General features: G+C 39.2%; 1 protein-coding gene across 3 annotated transcripts in view; it reads right to left on the reverse strand.

Annotated features, from left to right (window-relative positions):
- Positions 1–7,944, reverse strand: part of ahctf1 (AT hook containing transcription factor 1) — a 141,742-nt gene extending 133,798 nt beyond the window's left edge. For all 3 annotated transcript variants that reach the window (XM_039748808.1, XM_039748807.1, XM_039748806.1), the window contains exon 1: positions 7,667–7,944. The gene's annotated coding sequence lies outside the window, so the exon portion shown is untranslated. The remainder of the gene's footprint in view (positions 1–7,666) is intronic.
- Between the last annotated feature and the right edge of the window lie 10,844 nt (positions 7,945–18,788).

An 18,788-nucleotide genomic window follows, 5' to 3' on the forward strand; every position in this document is an offset into this window, starting at 1 on the left:
ACTTTCATGGTATAATAAGAATATGCAAAAGTTAAATTTGCTTTATATGGTCTTTGAAAGCTTACTAATATATACAAGTATAACCTCTAAAATGTGGCAAATGTAGTAAAAGCATGTATGTCATAATTTTGAAGGGTCATGATAGAGGTCTGTATGGGACTGATTTTTTTTAAACCCGGTCCTGCAGTACTCTATCCTCACTTTTCACAGAAAGGAACAAAAAAAGAGCAGTATAAGCAATGAGTCTTGTTTAAGCTTTGTAAGTAGGAAATTGCTTACTATATTAAAATAAAGTACGGTATAGATCAATAATTACTATTCATTCCACAAAAATGCGGAACGGACAAGGAAGGAAGCAGCTGTCTATGTAAGTTTTCCTTAAAACATAAGTTTTTCTGTTTGGCAAACTGCTGTTAACAATCACTCCCCACTTTCAAAAAGTATTGGAGACTCATAAGAGTTTTTCTTTTTTTATAAAAACAGCACACCATACTTTTTGCTTATCAATACAAGCACACTGTAACCAAGCAAACCACCGTGAATGTTTCCTTGTCTGCTTGTTACCTCTGAGAGAAATGAGGGCATAACTAACAGCTGTCCAGTGAACTTCACTGCACTCTTTGATTTAGTGTAATTGCATTAAAGTGCAATTATTACACATTTTTACAAATCTCTTCTTGTTCCAGGGCGTTTATAAGGCCACTTAAATAAGAGACATACCAACAGAAGCTTTGGGCTGAAAAATATTACTACTTTGTACAGCATGTGGATAGGTCTGTTGGCAAATTCTTTTGGATTTCGTAATATTTGACTCTAAATCAGTCATTGCATCTTTGAATAGTTTCAGATAAGAGACCACTGTTGTGAGTATCTTTTTGCAGATCCAGTAAATCAAACTCCTGCAAACACTGAATCCAACATATTAAAATTAAGAGTTCCACCTTGTCTCTACTGATTGTCTGAGTGACCTCATAAGCGTGCCTTGTTGTCCAGTATGTTTAAAATACCGGACTAACTTTTTTTTACATTAGTCAGAAGCTGTGCAACATGGGATATTTTCATCCATCACTGCGGGTGTAAAAGCACTTGAGAGAATCACGTTAAAAATGAGACTACAATTTAATCAGCTGTAGCCATGCAAGGCAGCGATCGTGTTTGCTCTTCGGTCAGTAACAGTCAATTATGAATACTCTTAAGTTTTTCAAACAGTAAAGCATTAATATTTTCATCCATTTTAATCATGCTTGCTTCAAACGGGGTTGCAAAAAGCACCCTTGACACGTTGTCGTTCTCATTAATATAATGGATGGAAGAAGATATGAAGGAGGTTTTGTCAAAGTTTCTGTCCAAATATCACTTGTGCCAGCACATCCTTAATTATTGATGGTTTCTAGCATGTCATATATAATATCCTCTCTCAGTCTTTGCACTTTTTCTACCATGAGCTGCAATACATCAGGTAGTATTTCTTCAAACTTCTGACTTTCCAATTCTGGCTACCAAGCCTACTGCTGGAAGATACCTGAATGCACTATTGTTGACAATTTGCAGACCTCCTTCTATAACTCAATACTTCTGGAGTTGTCTGCAGCGCGCATTAATGCTGCTTCCAGTAATGTATCTGAAACCTGGGGCCTCATGCATAAATGGCGCGTACGCACAGAAATGTTACGCAAGAACTTTTCCACGTTCAAATCACGATGTATAAAACCTACACTTGGCGTAAAGCCACGCACTTTTCCACGGTACCTCATACTCTGTCGTACGCAAGTTCTCTGCTCGTTTTTGCAGACTGGTAGCACCCAGCGTCAAAGCAGTGCTACTATTCCTGTGTGGTTATTCTTTATTTTCCTCACGCGGCTTTATAAATACACTGAAACTAACCGCATCTTGTTTATTAGTGTAATGCATCTGATTGTAATTAACTTGTAATAATATAATGGTCAAGGGAATAGCCATAGTATTCGAAATACCATAGCTGCTTTAGCGTTGTTACTCTCACTGCACCTTTTTTTTCTTCTTTCAGCTGCTCCCGTTAGGTGTTGCCACAGCGGATCATCTTTTTCCATATTACTCTCACTGCACCACTCGAAAGTGTAATGCATCTGATTGTAATTAACTTGTAATAATATAATGGTCAAGGGAATAGCCATAGTATTCCAAATACCATAGCTGCTTTAGCGTTGTTACTCTCACTGCACCTTTTTTTTCCTTCTTTCAGCTGCTCCCGTTAGGTGTTGCCACAGCGGATCATCTTTTTCCATATTACTCTCACTGCACCACTCGAAGTATTTTTATCACTGTATCTGAGTGGGGAATCACAGCAGCAGCCGATCAGAAAGAGAATTATCGGGATACAGCATCAAGCACACGATGCCTCAGCCACGGCAAAACGCTTCAGAGACATTCCTGTACGGACCTCGCGGTTCAGAAACAGTTTCACCCCAAGAACTTTAAACAATCAATCAGTCCATCAAGTGCTCCTTGTAGAACTATTTGTACTTATAAGTACAATCACCTCACTGTAAACTTGCACTACAGTTATATTGCACAACCTGCACCACTTTATAAAGTGTGTATTTACAAATGATGATGATATCATTTTTAAGATGAAACACAGCAAAATATGTTGATTATATTATATAGATAAAATGTTAACTTCATTTAAATAATCTGTATTGTTAATAATTAAACATGTGAGGACACGGTTCCGCAGTGCTAGCTAGTTCACGGATTGATCCTACCTTGTGCTGTATTCTTTCTGGGGCTGATGCGACACTGGAAGGATAAATGAATAGAATAATTAAAACATGTACTACGAAGATATTTCAATGTTCCTTAAAAGTTTTGAAGAATCGTCATTGTAAGCTTACAGATGGCTTAACGTCGATTACAGAGCTGATTGTGTGGTGATTGGGTATTTGGAGAAAGAAAAGTAAGGACAGGAATTGGAGATTAGTATGTTTGAAAGAGACAGTACTGCTACAATAATTTCATAGAAGGTTGCACACAATCACGCACCGTGTTCCCCTGTTTAATGACATGCTTTAACTCCTATCATCATGAAAAAGATATCACGTATACATCTCAGTATTTTAATTATTCAGAGAGCTGTAATATCACGAATGTAATGGATTCTGTGTCCAGTCGGTGAAAGAGAAAGGGGAAGCACGTAGTGATTCACACACATAGAGCAAAAGATCACAAATACAAAACGAAGCATTTAACGTGCTACTTTAGTTACGATGGGATTTGAGAAGCTAGTATATTAAATGATTTTAAGATGAAGTTTATGATGTTCTACTTTAATCACATAGTTTATTTTGTCATTAACATGGAAATTTCGAGATGGAAGTTAACATTTTGTGCTTTTTTCCTGTTGTGTGCCTTTTTTTTTTTTTTTCTCTGTACCCTAATAAGATTTCATATGACACTCAGATGGTGGGCTACATCTCGCCTTTTCACAGCGACTTTGATATGTGACAAGTTCTTTTTTATGTTGGGCACTGTGCGACTTTGTGAACTTGAACTATCAGGTTTCTCCAACACGCTATGTCACTCGATCAACTTCCTTTTGTTGATTATACCACTGTTTAAAACAACAAATAGTACGTTTTTCTTTGCCTCCACTTCGTATTGCTGAAATTCTTATATTTTCCCTCTTGCTTAAGCCATTGCCTTTTCACGGAACGCTGACCTTAAGGGCTACCTATATTGATTTGCATATTCAAAGAGGCGTAATTCTGGGAGGAGATGGGGCGGGACAGAAGGCGCGTGCACGAGCATTACTTTTCACGCTGATTGGGATTTATGGAGCGGAAGAACGCGGAAGTGGGTAAACGCAGATTTATACATCTGGATTTTCCTGTGCGTATGCACATTTCGGCCAATGTGCTTACGTCATGTTATAGTGCGAATTCTACGTATGATGTTATGCATGAGGCCCCTGGTCTGCTGCAGCTCAGCAGAATAAATCTTTGCTTATAACTCTGAACTTTTTTTTCCACCCCTTGGTTCAGGCTGGGTGGGACAGGGTGGTTTGGATCCCTTTGTATGTTATGCCAGTTTATTGACTATATCATGTCATTTTTGTTATTTAATAAAAGATACTGCTCAAGTTGAATATAGCCCTCACCAGACACTGTGCGGTTAATCCACATACCCTTTCCCACACATGGGAGTCGTCCACCGCAATATTGAAAAATCAGTACTATGTAGGAAGCAATTGTGGGAGCACAGACCTCTAGGTCTAGGACTACAGGTAATGTCAGTGCAATTAATATTCCAATTTTGGATTTGTACACAGGCAAAGCAATAAAGTCTGACCACTCATGTAAGAAACTTTGAAAACAGCACAAGAATTCTGAAACGTTGAGAGTAATATAAAACTGACAAGACTGATTTCATATTGGAAGCCTTAAATTATGGATAAATGCACAAAAGGTTAATTCACCAGGAGTTTGTGACATTTGAAATCGATTTATTTGACTCATTCATAAAAGCTTTTTAGTAATTTTTTTAACCAGTTAGTGATGCAAAAAATAAATCTTACAATAGCAAATGTTACTAACCTAACAGTGATTCTCTAACAAACCAGCTTTAAAAAGCACGTTGTCAGAAAAACAGCTTTACAGAGTTTGTTTAAATGAAAATATCCTGAATTATATTGGAAATTTACCAACTCAAAAGTACAGATAGTTATATATGAATGGTTATATTTACTGTTAATTTTAAGCAGTATTTTTCAGTTACTGGAGAGAAAATGGACCCCCCCACACACTTTTTATTACACTTGAGAAATCCACATGACTATCACACATTACAATTGAGGCCTGCACTTTATTTTGATATTTAAGAATGCTAGAACTAGTTTGCAACAAGTTAGAAAATGTACACATGGCAAAACATCGAGGAGCACTCAAGGGCTGTGCAAGTGCTATAACCCTCAATTGATGGAGTTCAGTACCCATATTATTTACCATATACTGTATGACTATATATATATTTTAATAATACCATACCACATATTCACATACACTAACAATCTGCAAGAGCTAACTAACATAATCTTAATAAAAACTTTTGAATTCCTTCTGTTCTTGAGCATGTCTGGTCGTAGTCATTTTCATGAATTGGGAACTGCAAAGCTTTTCAGTAATAGCAACTATTAGGGAATAATAGAAGTGAAACGCAAACTTTACTATAGCAAGTGACATAGATATCATCAGCTAAATGAGGCACTATGATGGTAAATTACAGGGTGATCAGATTTTTAAACCAGGACACTTGTGTAGCGTGTATGACCACAAATAAAACCTATTCTCATAATGCCTGCTTTATTTCATTGTCAGAGAGGGATCAGGGCATGTTACTACAGAGCACATAGGACTGCACATGTTGCTTGAAGTATGAACAAATAAATACCGGTGTTCTGTTTTTGTCTGACTCTTCTTCATTTTAGATGCTGTTTACATACAACACAAGTTGTTAATCAAGTGGTGATCCTCCCTGGAGATTTATGCATGCTGTTGTAAATCCTGTTAAAACAGGGACATTTTGATATTCTGCACTTATTTATTGGGATGTATAGCCCAAAGTAAAGACCATCTCTGTCACCAAGACATGGTCACAGCAGTAAATTATAGAGCTGATAAAATTGTCATGCCACATGGTGATTTATTCATATCCAGGTAATGTTTTGTTCTCCTTTCTTCTATTTTATAAATTTTAAGGTTAGGAAGATGATACAAGTTACTGTGGTTTTTCAGCCTTTCTGACTACTGGACCATTTTCGTTACAGAAATACTTCATGGATTAGGGGTTTTCTATGGAGGTTCTAGCAGCTCTGAGGTGAAAAATGGGAAACCACAAAAAATACACAAACCTCTGGCAGGGGAAAAATAATAATCAAACTAATCTGTAGTTAAAGTTGCACAGAATGTTTGTCGTTTTTAACATACAAGTTTTCAGATTCACCAACGATTTTAAAATGAACTTTTTTAATTAAAAAAAACACTGAATAGTATTTATAGTTTTACAGTGGCATTAAACAGACATGGACTATTGAATGCAAAAATTCTGGTAGTGTGACATCCCTATTTGAGACAACACTCCAATCCTCCACCAACAACACAAAAAACGACCAGACTGTTGAACATGCAAAAGGAACACACATTAAAAATGCATGTACACCTAGTACAGTACTTCTTAGTCAGGATGCTAAAACAAGCAGTCAAGATTTAGAACACAACTGACAATATCACAAAGGGTTGGATAATGACTGATTGACTGAGAAGTAGGAAACAAAATGACTTATTGCTCCAATCAAAGAGTAAATGCTAGGATAGACTATCTATGGCAAAATAGCAAGTGTCCGAATGAACAAGGGCACAGTGATGGTAAAGGAAAATTCTTCCACTTCAGCGGGGAACAGATGGCATTCTATACGGAAAAAATTAAGTCTGTTACCAGCCACGTGCTTCCCCTGTTCCATCTGAGTAATTTCTGACATAGCCACATAATTAGCGACCTTCCACCTTTCAACTAAGCCATGAAATATTTACATCTGCAACAAAAAACACAATCGCTAACTTCACTCCATTGAATAATAATCTTTATATGCAAAGACCACTCGAGTATGTATGGTTCCAGCAATTTTGGATTACGCTTAGATATTCTACTACCACAGACCTCAACTGTGTCCTGTGCACACAACGGGACACTGAAAAGGTCACCCTTCTCCAAAATTTAGTGACACTGCAACATAATTATGCGTGCAAGTGGGGGATACGAAAATAATTTTGACAAAGACATTTCTTATGCAAATACGCCTATCCGATGCCAACATAAAGTGGGGCGAAAATGACTGGTTATAAATCTCTACTTTCGTCCAAAAGGCAACGCCCGGTTAAATTCGAAAAAAAGCTTTAGATGCAGGATTAACAGGTATCCAGGAACTGTGCCGATTGGAGGAGAGCAGCATTTCCATTGGCACGCCAGTTTCCTGGTAATTCCCACGAAAACAAAGCACAGAATATATATAAGAAAATTATCCATACTAACACATTGCAAACCTGTGGAAGTTGCCTTCAACCCCAATGTTACTTGCATTCCCGATGACATGAACAATCGGAGGCTTAAAGTGAACATTATGGAAGGCTCGCGCCACACGTGCGCGGAGGCCGGAGCTGCAGCATAACATTTATAAAGAAAACATGTATAGGAGTGACAAGAAAACTTAACAAAACGTGCAGTCACACAAAATAAATACATAAACACACAACAAAAACTGCATTTTGGCCTAACAAAACCGATCCCGGTAGTTTCCGTATAACTGCCTAAGAAGTGCTGCCCCACTGCACAGCTGCAGAGTACGCCGAGATAAGAACTAAGCTAACACAACACGCCAGTTGCATATGGAAATATCAGATGGTAAATAACTCGTTAAAATTTCACAAGTCCTAATGTTTGGACTGCAAGCAAACACTCGTGAGTTGCAGCACATGAGTATGTACAGCACGACAATATGGGGCTGACTTCTGAGAATCTCCACGCGTGCGATCAGCAACGCCTTTGCGTAAAACGTAGCCCCCCAATCTACTGCTGTGAGACTACACGGCGTCAGTTTAGGGCACGGCTCAACAAGCGCACGTTGACACAGACCTACCTTTCGTTCTTATAATGCCTGGAAATGTGTCTCCGAGAAAAAAAAACAGGCTGACATCATCCACTCTCTTGTCGCGCGGCACTTTTCACTAGCTCAGATTTCACATCAACAATTAAGCAAATAAAAAAAGGTAATAAAAATCCGCTTGTCCTTTTTTTTTTCTTTACCGCCGTGAATAAACTCTTTTCCCGCTCGTCTTTTCTAGCTAGGTACACTTGAAAGCAGCCGCCATTTTTTTACCCGTGTGCCGCTACGCACTAACTTCTCGGTTTCTGCCTGGATGCCGCGACAATAGAAATCTCGCGAGAGGAAGAAGCTTGCAGGCGTCAGCGAGCTGAGGGGCAAATCGGGCGGCCGGGAACTTTTTTTTTAAGTTAAGTTGGACATAACTGCTGAAGTTAATGTTTATCTGATGAAGTCTCTCAAGTCAAAGACATAACCTGTGTGTAATGTAAGGGTTTAATATGGGGTACACTTAGCCAATATTGTTAACCTCGGTTTAAATTGGAGGGGCCGCAGGAATAGTTTTAATTGTAATTCTCCTCTTACGGAGAGCCCGATTCTAGGTCAAAATATACCCCTCTTAAATAAGAGAACAGAGAAAAAACATGGCAAGGTTTTTATATTTTGGACTTTAATTTAAAGGGTAAATGTTAACTAACAATTTAACGATATGTCATACTTAGGGTTGCCAGATTGGAAAATTAGAAATACGGGACACTCTTAAAATCTCTGTCTATATTACTGTATATAAATATATACATGCCCCCTACACACCCAGACCATTATATTATATAAAAGTAGAGACAGGTTAAAATCATAAAGCAAGGATTTTAATGGGTTATGAGGAAAACAAAAGTAAAATCATTTGAAAATTATTTAATACAAGCTAAAAAATTATGTAAAAGTTAAAGTCATTTGAAAATATTTATTTAATACAGACAACAGAGAAGTATTATTATTTAATACAGGCAGTTAGAAAAAAAGTGGGCCGTGGCAAGTAGTAATAACACGCTTTGTTGACACGGTATGTTGCAATGCTGATACAGAACTGCACAGCAGCGCAGCTGGAGAGCAAAACGGTAACAGTGTCGCTGTCCTCAGCCAGCCATAGCAACTGAACAAGTTGCAGACAAGCAGCAAATACGTTACATTGGGTTATTTTCATCAAAAGAATTTGAGAAAAGAAAGTATAATTACTTATAAAGTTACAACTAAGTACCGTAAGACGGTAGTACAAATATATTTTTATTACGAAATTTGAAAATGAACTAAATACGGGGCATGTGGGTGTCCCTGAAAGGTCAGTACGGGACAAGGGACAAAATTATCAAATATGGGACATGTCCCGTATATAAGGGACGTCTGGCAACCCTAGTCATACTGGGTTATTGGCAATCATCTTCACTCGCAAATGCCGAGACAGTACTTCTGTATTTTTGATAAACATATGGGGTAAGATGGTACTTGAGTCTGTGCTGCACCAGAGCTCCGTTTACAGAAAGGAGAACTGAAGTAAAATTCAATCCTGTGAAGAGAAACATTTGAGCACAATGCTGGACTAACAAAAGTAACAACAATAAAAGCACAGATCACTTTTCATACATTTAAAATGCAACGCGAAGTGCCTCACTAATACAAAAAGACAATAATAATAATAAAGATACAAACAGGAAAAGCCAATAGAGGAAATTTAAATACTAAAGTCAGTTTTTTTAAATCTCTTTCAACAGAAGGTGTCTGCTGTGTTCCAGATCCTTGGTGCAAAAATAATAATAATAATAATAATAATAATAATGAATACTTCACCCCTTCTCTTGTGTTTAACTCTGGGAGCAATCAGAAGACGAGGGGTCAGATTTATAAAGCTTGCGTATGTCCAAAATGTGTGGACACAACTTTCCATGCAAAAGCTGGGATTTATAAAAGAAAACTTGTTAGGTTAATGTTCACATATTTACAGCAACTATGACCCAGCCACATACCCTGTTTTGGAGAAAGTGGAAAATCATGACATCCTTTTTAAAGTAGGGAAATGCCACCAAATCAGCTGAATGATGACTCATGCACACAGTAGTTCATAACACCGAGCCATTATTATAAGAGAGGTGCTACATTCATTTTCCATATGGTATGGGTGCGTACACATAAATCATAACATGTTTTTGCAAACATGAAAAGGCAATTATTGGTAGTAGTGTCTGGCTTTTCTAACATAATCAGAGTAATTGACTGCACTCATATTGCCATGAGGGTACCCAGAGAGAATGAAGCTGCTTTTATTAACTGTAAACAGTTACATTCCATTACAGGCACAAGTCATCTGTGATGCCAAGTCAAGACTGACAAACTTTGTGGCCTGGGACAACCCATGATTCATTTATTGTGAGGCAAAGTAGCTTTGGCAAACAACTTGCTGATGGTACTGTGTGTAATGACTGGTAGGTAAGGTAACTGGCTGAACCCTCAGTTTTTCATGTGGCCTATAGTATTTATTGTAACAGCTATCCTGTCATTACCTGGTCGAGGTAACAGTGACTACCTGCTCAGATGCTGGTGCCTAAAAACCTGCTCAGATGCTGGTGCCTTACTCCTTTCCTCAACCTAAGGAATGCAGAGGAGAGGTGCTATAATGCTACACATGCTCTTGCATGCTCAGTTGTTTAGTGCACCATAGGACTTCTCAAATGCAGGTGGTACTGTTTTGATGCATCAGGTTGGAGGTTGCTCTTCCAGCCAGTGAAGGTCTGCACCATTGTGATTGCATATGTATGAGGTTGGTTAGCAGAGTCTATATGTGGTTGTTTTAGGGTGGCGTCCAAGCAGGGTTTCAGGCGCTTTCACATTCGCATGTTTACAAGATGATTGTTATTTATAAAGGATAAATTGAGTTGTAATGTGCATATGCCATGTTTGATAAATCTGACTATTTTTGTTTTGGGTTACACATTTTGTTATTTTTTGATGTTCACATACTTTCACCATCAAATCCAGGCAAATTTTATAAATGTGACTGCAGCAATTGAATATTAAGTGCCTTGAAAAAATGGTTATGAAATTTTAAAATCAACACTGAATGAAATGGACAACCAGTGCAAAGATGCAAAAACAGGTGCAATACATTCCTTCTTTCTGGTATGTATCAATGCTCAAGCTGCAGCATTCTCGACCAGCTCTGGTCTTTCTGTTAACATACAGGGTGGTCCAGATCTAATTATGCAGATCCAGATCGTCTGGATGACTTTCATTGATGCGGGGACGATTCCAGTTTGGCGCAAAGACGATTCTTCATGTTGTCAGTTTGCACACTTCTCGATGGTCTGGGATTTTTTGGGTGATTTTCTAAGTAATAAACTTAATAAGTTATAGCATAATTAAAACTGCATAATTAGATCTGGACCACTCTATAGTTAGGTACTCCTGTAAACATGGCATTACAGTAGTCAAACCGTAATGCAATGATTCTTAGATGGAAAAAACAACTTTTGTTATATTGTCAATGTGGGGTTAAACAGCATTTCGAACCACTCCAAGATACCTAACTTTGCCTTTAGATTGTTTTGTCAAATTTCCTAGTCTGCTTACTACGTTGTTTCTATTTTGGTCACTACCAGTAATGATGATTTATGTTTTCTCTTCATATAGCTTAAAAAATCAAGCAAGCGCAGCAAGCTGGGGGCAAAACCCCCTAGTAAAACTTAAATAAGATCAGGGTTAAAAAAATCTACAATCTACAATACTACCAATGTGAAGTTGGTCAGGCTACCTGCTCCACTATTCTAGAACTGCTATAGACCAGCACTAAAGATCAGCACTGTCATAATACTTACTGTCTACACTGAGGAGTTGTCAAACTTGTTGACTGCAGTAGTTGATCTTGTGATCTTATCGCCACATCAGATTTCATAATCATTTCAGACTTCATTTCATAGAAGTCACTGGGCATGTCACATTAGACAACTCCATGATGACATTCCATCACAGTTTCACATTTCTAAGGTATTGCAAGCTTGTCCCCTATTCTGACAGCAAATAATGTGCAGTGTGATAAAGCCATTTCCCATATACAGAGTTTATAGGTACAGAAAGTTTGGCCAAAATCTTTGCCCCCACCCCCCCTTTTTTCTATTCTTTCTGGTAAAACACAAATCGACAGACAGATGAGCCTGTTTGATTTTGTCAGGGAGAGTAGCAGACTGGCAGTCACTGGAGTGCACCACAACTAGCTTCAATTGTCTAAAAATGTAAATGAAGTCTGCGATTAACAATCACTGGAAAACTCTTGTAATGTAATATGGTTTTAAGATTAACCCTTTCGACTATTTAACATTTTAGTGAGAAGGAGCAACAAACATGAAGAAAAGGGTCTGAGGGCCTCCAAAAAGACCCATAAAGGCTGGCCCCCACCTTCACTCCCTAGCCTAGATGAGGCACAGTAAATCCAGCTTGCCCCAGGTTAGGTACAAGGTGGGAAAAAAACTGGCTTAACAATTCAAAATGTATAGAAATTTCCTAAAATATATCAAAATGTCCTACAAGTGAGAGGATAACCACAGACTCCTGAATTGTAAAGAGAAGGATAACAAGTAGTTTTTTTTTTTCAATCAAGAATTTATTTACCAACTTAGGAAAAACAGAACAATGCTCAAAAGAGGGGAAAAAAGGATTTACCTAAAAGGCAATCCAAAGCAACCATGTCCCAATTTCCATATCTCAAATGGAAATCCAAGTAAACAGGTAAAAAAAATCCTGTAATAGACTGATCCATGAGACTAATCCTTCAGTGTCTGCAAATAGCCAACAATTTCTTGTCAGTCAATCAGTGAGTCAATCAGGGACATGTATTAGTTTTCTTAACTTGTTAATGTTGACTGTCCAGGCTGCACTGCCCTCAACAGAAGAGTTGAGTGTGATGGCAGTCCATCATAAGGTACATCCATGGTTACAAATTTAGGGCCAATTTAAAGTCTGCAATTGACCTTACTTTGGCATGAAAGTGGAAACCACTGTACTCAAAGAAAAGCCACAAATGGGGAGTGTAGTCCATCCATCCATTTTCCAACCCACTGAATCCGAACACAGGGTCACGGGGGTCCGCTGGAGCCAATCCCAGCCAACACAGGGCACAAGGCAGGAACCAATCCCGGGCAGGGTGCCAACCCACCCATACACCAAGCACACACTAGGGCCAATTTAGAATCGCCAATCCACCTAACCTGCATGTCTTTGGACTGTGGGAGGAAACCAGAGCACCTGGAGGACATGCAAACTCCACGCAGGGAGGACCCAGGAAGCGAACCCAGGTCTCCTAACTGCGAGGCAGCAGCGCTACCACTGCGCCACCATGCCACCCGGGGAGTTAGTGTGCCGCAAATATAATTAATAGTGCAGTGGTGCTTGAAAGTTTGTGAACCCTTTAAAAATTTCTATATTTCTGCATAAATATGACCTAAAATATCATCAGATTTTCACTCAAGTCCTAAAAGTAGATAAAGAGAAACCAGTTAAATAAATGAGACAAAAATATTACACTTGGTCATTTATTTATTGAGGAAAATGATCGCATATTATATATTTGTGAGTGGCAAAAGTATGTGAACCTCTAGGATTAGCAGTTAGTTTGAAGGTGAAATTAGAGTCAGGTGTTTTCAATCAATGGGATGACAATAAGGTGTGAGTGGGCACCCTGTGTTATTTAAAGAACAGGGATCTATTAAAGTCTGCTCTTCACAACACATGTTTGTGGAAGTGTATCATGGCATAAACAAAGGAGATTTCTGAGGACCTCAGAAAAAGAGTTGTTGATGCTCATCAGGCTGGAAAAGGTTACAAAACCATCTCTAAAGAGTTTGGACTCCACCAATCCACAGTCAGACAGATTGTGAAGGAAATGAAGGAAATTCAAGACCATTGTTACTTCCTCAGGAGTGGTCGACCAACAAAGATCACTCCAAGAGCAAGGCGTGTAATAGTCGGCGAGGTCACAAAGGACCCCAGGGTAACTTCTAAGCAACTGAAGGCCTCTCTCACATTGGCTAATGTTCATGTTCATGAGTCCACCATCAGGAGAACACTGAACAACAATGGTGTGCATGGCAGGGTTGCAAGGAGAAAGCCAGTGCTCTCCAAAAAAAAATTGCTGCTCGTCTGCAGTTTGCTAAAGATCACATGGACAGACCAGAAGGCTACTGGAAGAATGTTTTGTGGACGGATGAGACCAAAATAGAACTTTTTGGTTTAAATGGAAAGCGTTATGTTTGGAGAAAGGACAACACTGCATTCCAGCATAAGAACCTTATCCCATCTGTGAAACATGGTGGTGGTATTATCATGGTTTGGGCCTGTTTTGCTGCATCTGGGCCAGGACAGCTTGCCTTCATTAATGGAACAATGAATTCTGAATTATATCAGAGAATTCTAAAGGAAAATGTCAGAACATCTGTCCATGTCCTGAATCTCAAGAGAAGGTGGGTCATGCAGCAAGACAATGACCCTAAGCACACAAGTCGTTCCACCAAAGAATTGTTAAAGAAGAATAAAATTAATGTTTTGGAATGGCCAATTCAAAGTCCTGACCTTAATCCAATCGAAATTTTGTGAAAGGACCTGAAGCGAGCAGTTAATGTGAGGAAACCCACCAGCATCCCAGAGATGAAGCTGTTCTGTACGGAGGAATGGGCTAAAATTCCTCCAAGCCGGTGTGTAGGAATGATCGAAAATTACTGGAAACATTTAGTTGCAGTTATTGCTGCAAAAGTGGATCACACCAGATACTGAAAGCAAAGGTTCATATGCTTTTGCTACTCACAAATATGTAATATTCGATCATTTTCCTCAATAAATAAATGACCAAGTATAATATTTTTTTCTCATTTGTTTAACTGGTTTCTCTTTATCTACTTTTAGGACTTGAGTGAAAATCTGATGATGTTTTAGGTCATATTTATGCAGAAATATAGAAAATTCTAAAGGGGTCACAAACTTTCAAGCACCACTGTACATGGCATTTAAAATGTAAACATCCAGCAACGATCACACTGCAAGCCTAAAAATGGCCAGAATTTCTGGTTGCAGTTGGAAAGAGGAGCATGTACGGACTTGTATCACTTGTTGAACAAATACTGTAAATAATATTTCAATAAGTTAATAAAAAGGGATAAGTTACAAGACAATACTCTTACTATCTATTGTGTCTTCATGGTTTAACATCTGAGAGCTGTCTTGTTAGAAGTCATCAAGCCATTCTGATGTCATACTTTTCTCCAAACCAACTCACCTGGAAACAGCAAGACAGAAAAGCATAAGCCTTAGACAAGAAACTGGCATTTGTTCCTCCTGTAGCATAGCTTTATGATTTTAATGTGGTGCCTTCATAGAGGTTTATTCCAAGTTAAACCAGCTTTGAAATCTAAGCTTTTTGATTTATTCCTCTAATGTTCATGTGTTTTACCCTCCAGTACCTGTTTTTACGTGATTATGGGGATTTTTGGGCTAGAATTAGGCTCTAAATAAAAGAGCCTTCTTTCAGGGAGTGTGTGCCCTCAACAAAATACACAAAGAGGTCAGGCAGTAATTCAGACCAAAAATCTTAGAGCTTTGAGGCCATAGTCCTAGCAATTTGGCCATTGTACATTTGCCACAAGAAACTTAGTGAGTCGCATTTGTAAGTTTTTAGTTTTTATCCTTATCTGAAACCAGTTGAATCCTTCTGAAATCTGAATTGACATAGTAATATAGTGTAGGAGGCACACAGGTGGACGAGCACCCTGACCTGGAGTCCAGAAGATCCCTTACCTGGTTGGGAGGCCCCATGGGAACATAAAGGTATCCTGGTCAAGAAAGGGAAGGGGGTTGCCCGTGGACTAGGCAGCTTTAATGGATGGAAGGACATTCCAGCCAGAACGAATGGTTCCTTATTCAGGCAGGAAACCCCAAACAAATGGACAGGCATCCTTACCGGATATGGACTTCATACCTTCCCTGGCTAAGACAAGACAGGGAATGACTGTCTCTGGAAGATGTTTATTTCCCCCCAGGTGCTAGATGGCAGCAACCCACCTTATTGGCACCCATTTGGGAACCAGCAAGGAATGCCAGGAGTTGTAGTCAGGCAACAAAGGCCTGCTGGAATCCGTGAGTGCTGCAAGGGGGTGATGAGGGGAGATGCAGTCTCCAGAATATGGGAGCTTAGTATGACCCAGAAGTACTTCCATCGGGCAGTGGCCCTGGCACAGGAGGTACTCCAGGGTCTTCAATAAAAGGGACTGCACTCCCTTATCCAGGCGTGTTGGGGCTGGGAGGACGTGGGGCAACACTTGACTGGAGGAGGAGGGCAATGCGGTATTGAGAGATGAGCAGAGATATTGCAGAGAGAGACAGAGATTTCTTGCGCTTTGTGTTTGCAACATTTTGGAGGTATTTTTATTCCATAAACCATCCATTTTTTGATCCCAGGACTCTATGCGTGTTTGTGTTGTGGTTTGGGGCTCACCGATGCCCCTGTTTCCATCACAATAGTGATAGTAGTACAGGAGTCCTACTTCTGATTGCTGTGTCAGACTGAGCAATATTAAAAATATAAGATATTTGACAAATGAGAGGAGACAATGTTGGCAATCAAGCTTATTTAGTCAGCAAATGGCTAAAGTGTCCCAATATCTTACTCAACTATGTTTTAAAAGATGCCAAAATTTCTGCTTCAACAACATGAGTTGCTTATTCGTTTCAAATGTTCTTGAATCTTTGTGTAAAGAAATATTTCCTGGCATCCATCTTAAATTCAGTGTTTCTCGCTGTTCTCAAATACATAATTCATAATTTAATGGAAGGAATTTTTCTGAATCTAGACTGAAGTAGTTTAATTTCCATTTCAGTCTTGAGTAGAGCAGGAAATTCTCTTTAGTCTGGAGATGCATTTGTCTGCTGTTCTATGCACAATTTCTAGAACTGTTATGCAGTATCTTTTTTGTAGTGTGGTATCCAGAATTAAAGACAATACACCATTGGCAAATTATACAATATGGGCATAATGTCCCATTAATTTCTATTAATGGGTTTTAGACTATAACCTCACATTTCATTTCCCTTCTTATTTGCTAATTCACATTGCCTAGACAAAAAGAATGTCGTGTCAACATAAATCCCTAAAACATTTTCAGAAGTTGCCTTCTGCAGGTAAGCATTGTCCATCTTATATTTATAATTAATGTTAATTTTCCTAGTATTTTCTATATTATTGAACTGGACTTCAAAATGATGAGTAAAACTGGAAACATTGAACCTGCTTTTCAATTTTATTTTATTCCAAATAAATTACTTTTCACTTCTGAAACAACTTCTAGTGTTTTCCAGTCTTGGTGACAGAGTGTCATATAAAGCTAATTTTTGGATTTTCATATTGTAAGCAACATCAGGAACTCAGCCACAGGGGATTCACAAACCAGTGTGTTTCTTCATTGCAGTCCCAAACCTGGATAAATGCGGAGGGTTAAGTCAGAAAGAGCACCCGTTGTAAAATTTTGCCAGATCAACATGTGGACAACAATACAGATTTACCTTTTCAGTTAAGGCCTGGGTTAACAACGGCCACCACCAGTACTGTTAGCCAACAGGGCACTGAAGGAAATAGGGATGGTGTTGGCTGAAGTAGAAGAAGAGGTGGAAGGTGTGTTCGGAGGCAGAAAGAGAGGAGGAAGGTTAAGATTGTTGAAGTGAAGGTTGAATTTTGGCAGTATGACTGGTAAAGGGAGATAATTAGCCAATATGAAGGACAGAAGGAAGGTTGATATATTGTGCTTGCAATAAACCTGATGGAAGGGGAGTAAGGCTAGGTGTATTAAAGGTGAGTTCAAATTGTTCTACCATAGTGTAGATGGGAGGAGAAACGTTGTAGGGGTTATACTGAAGGAATAGTATTTCAAGAGTGTTTTGGACGTGAAAAGAGTGCCAGACTGAGTAATGATTATGAAGCTGGAAATTCAAAGTTTGATGATGAATGTTATTAGTGAATATGCCCCTCAGGTTGGGTGTGTGATGGATGAGAAAGAAGTTTTCTGGAGTAAGTTGGATGAAGTGGTGGAGAGTGTACCCAAGGGAGAGAGAGTGGTGATTGGAGTGGATTTCAATGGATATATTGCCGAAGGGAACAGAGGGGATGAGGAGGTGATGGGTGGGTATGGTGTCAAAGAGAGGAATGAAGAAGGTCAGATGGTAGTAGAATTTGTGAAAAGGATGGGCATGACTATGGTGAATACATATTTTAAAAAGAGGGAGGAACACAGGGTGATGTTCAAGAGTGGAGGAAGATGCACAAAGCTGGATTATATCCTATGCAGGAGGGTCAGTCTGAAGGAGATTGGAGTGCAAAGTGGTGACAGAGGAAAGTGTAGTTAGGCAGCATAGGATGATGGTGTGTCAGTTGACGTTGGAGATCAAGAAGAGGGGGAGAATGAGGGCAGGGCTAAGGGCTGGTGGAAGTTGAAAAAGGAAGACTGAAAAGTGGAATTCATGGAGGAGGTACGACAGGCACTAGGTGGCAGTGAAGAGTTACCAGAGAGGTGGGCAACTAGAGCAGTAGCAGTAAGGGAGACAGGTACAATGGTGCTTGGTGTGACATCTGGGCAGAGAAAGGAAGACAAAGAAACCTAGTGGTGGAATGTGGAAGTACAAGAAAGTATACGGAGGAAGAGATTGGTGAAGAAGTGGGATAGTCAGAGAGACAAAGAAAGGAGACAGGAGTACAAGGAGATAAGGCATAAGGTGAAGAGAGAGGTGGCGAAGGCTAAAGATAAGACATATGATGAGCTGTATGAGAAGCTGGACACTATCGATGGAGAAAAGGACCTGTACTGATTGCCTAGACAGAGGAACCGAGCTGGGAAAGATAAGCAGCAGGTCAGGGTGATAAAGTATAAAGATGGAAATGTACTCACAAGCGAGGAGAGTGTATTGAGCAGATGGAAAGAGTACTTTGATAGGTGAATGAATGAAGAGAATGAGAGAGAGAAGGTTGGAAGATATAGAGATAGTGAACCAGGAAATGCAACGGATTAGCAAGGAGGAAGTAAGGACAGCTAAGAAGAGGATGAAGAATGGGAAGGATGCTGGTCCAGATGACATACCT

The sequence above is a fragment of the Polypterus senegalus genome, chromosome 3, assembly GCF_016835505.1.
Source record: "Polypterus senegalus isolate Bchr_013 chromosome 3, ASM1683550v1, whole genome shotgun sequence".
Taxonomy (NCBI): Eukaryota; Metazoa; Chordata; class Cladistia; order Polypteriformes; family Polypteridae; genus Polypterus; species Polypterus senegalus.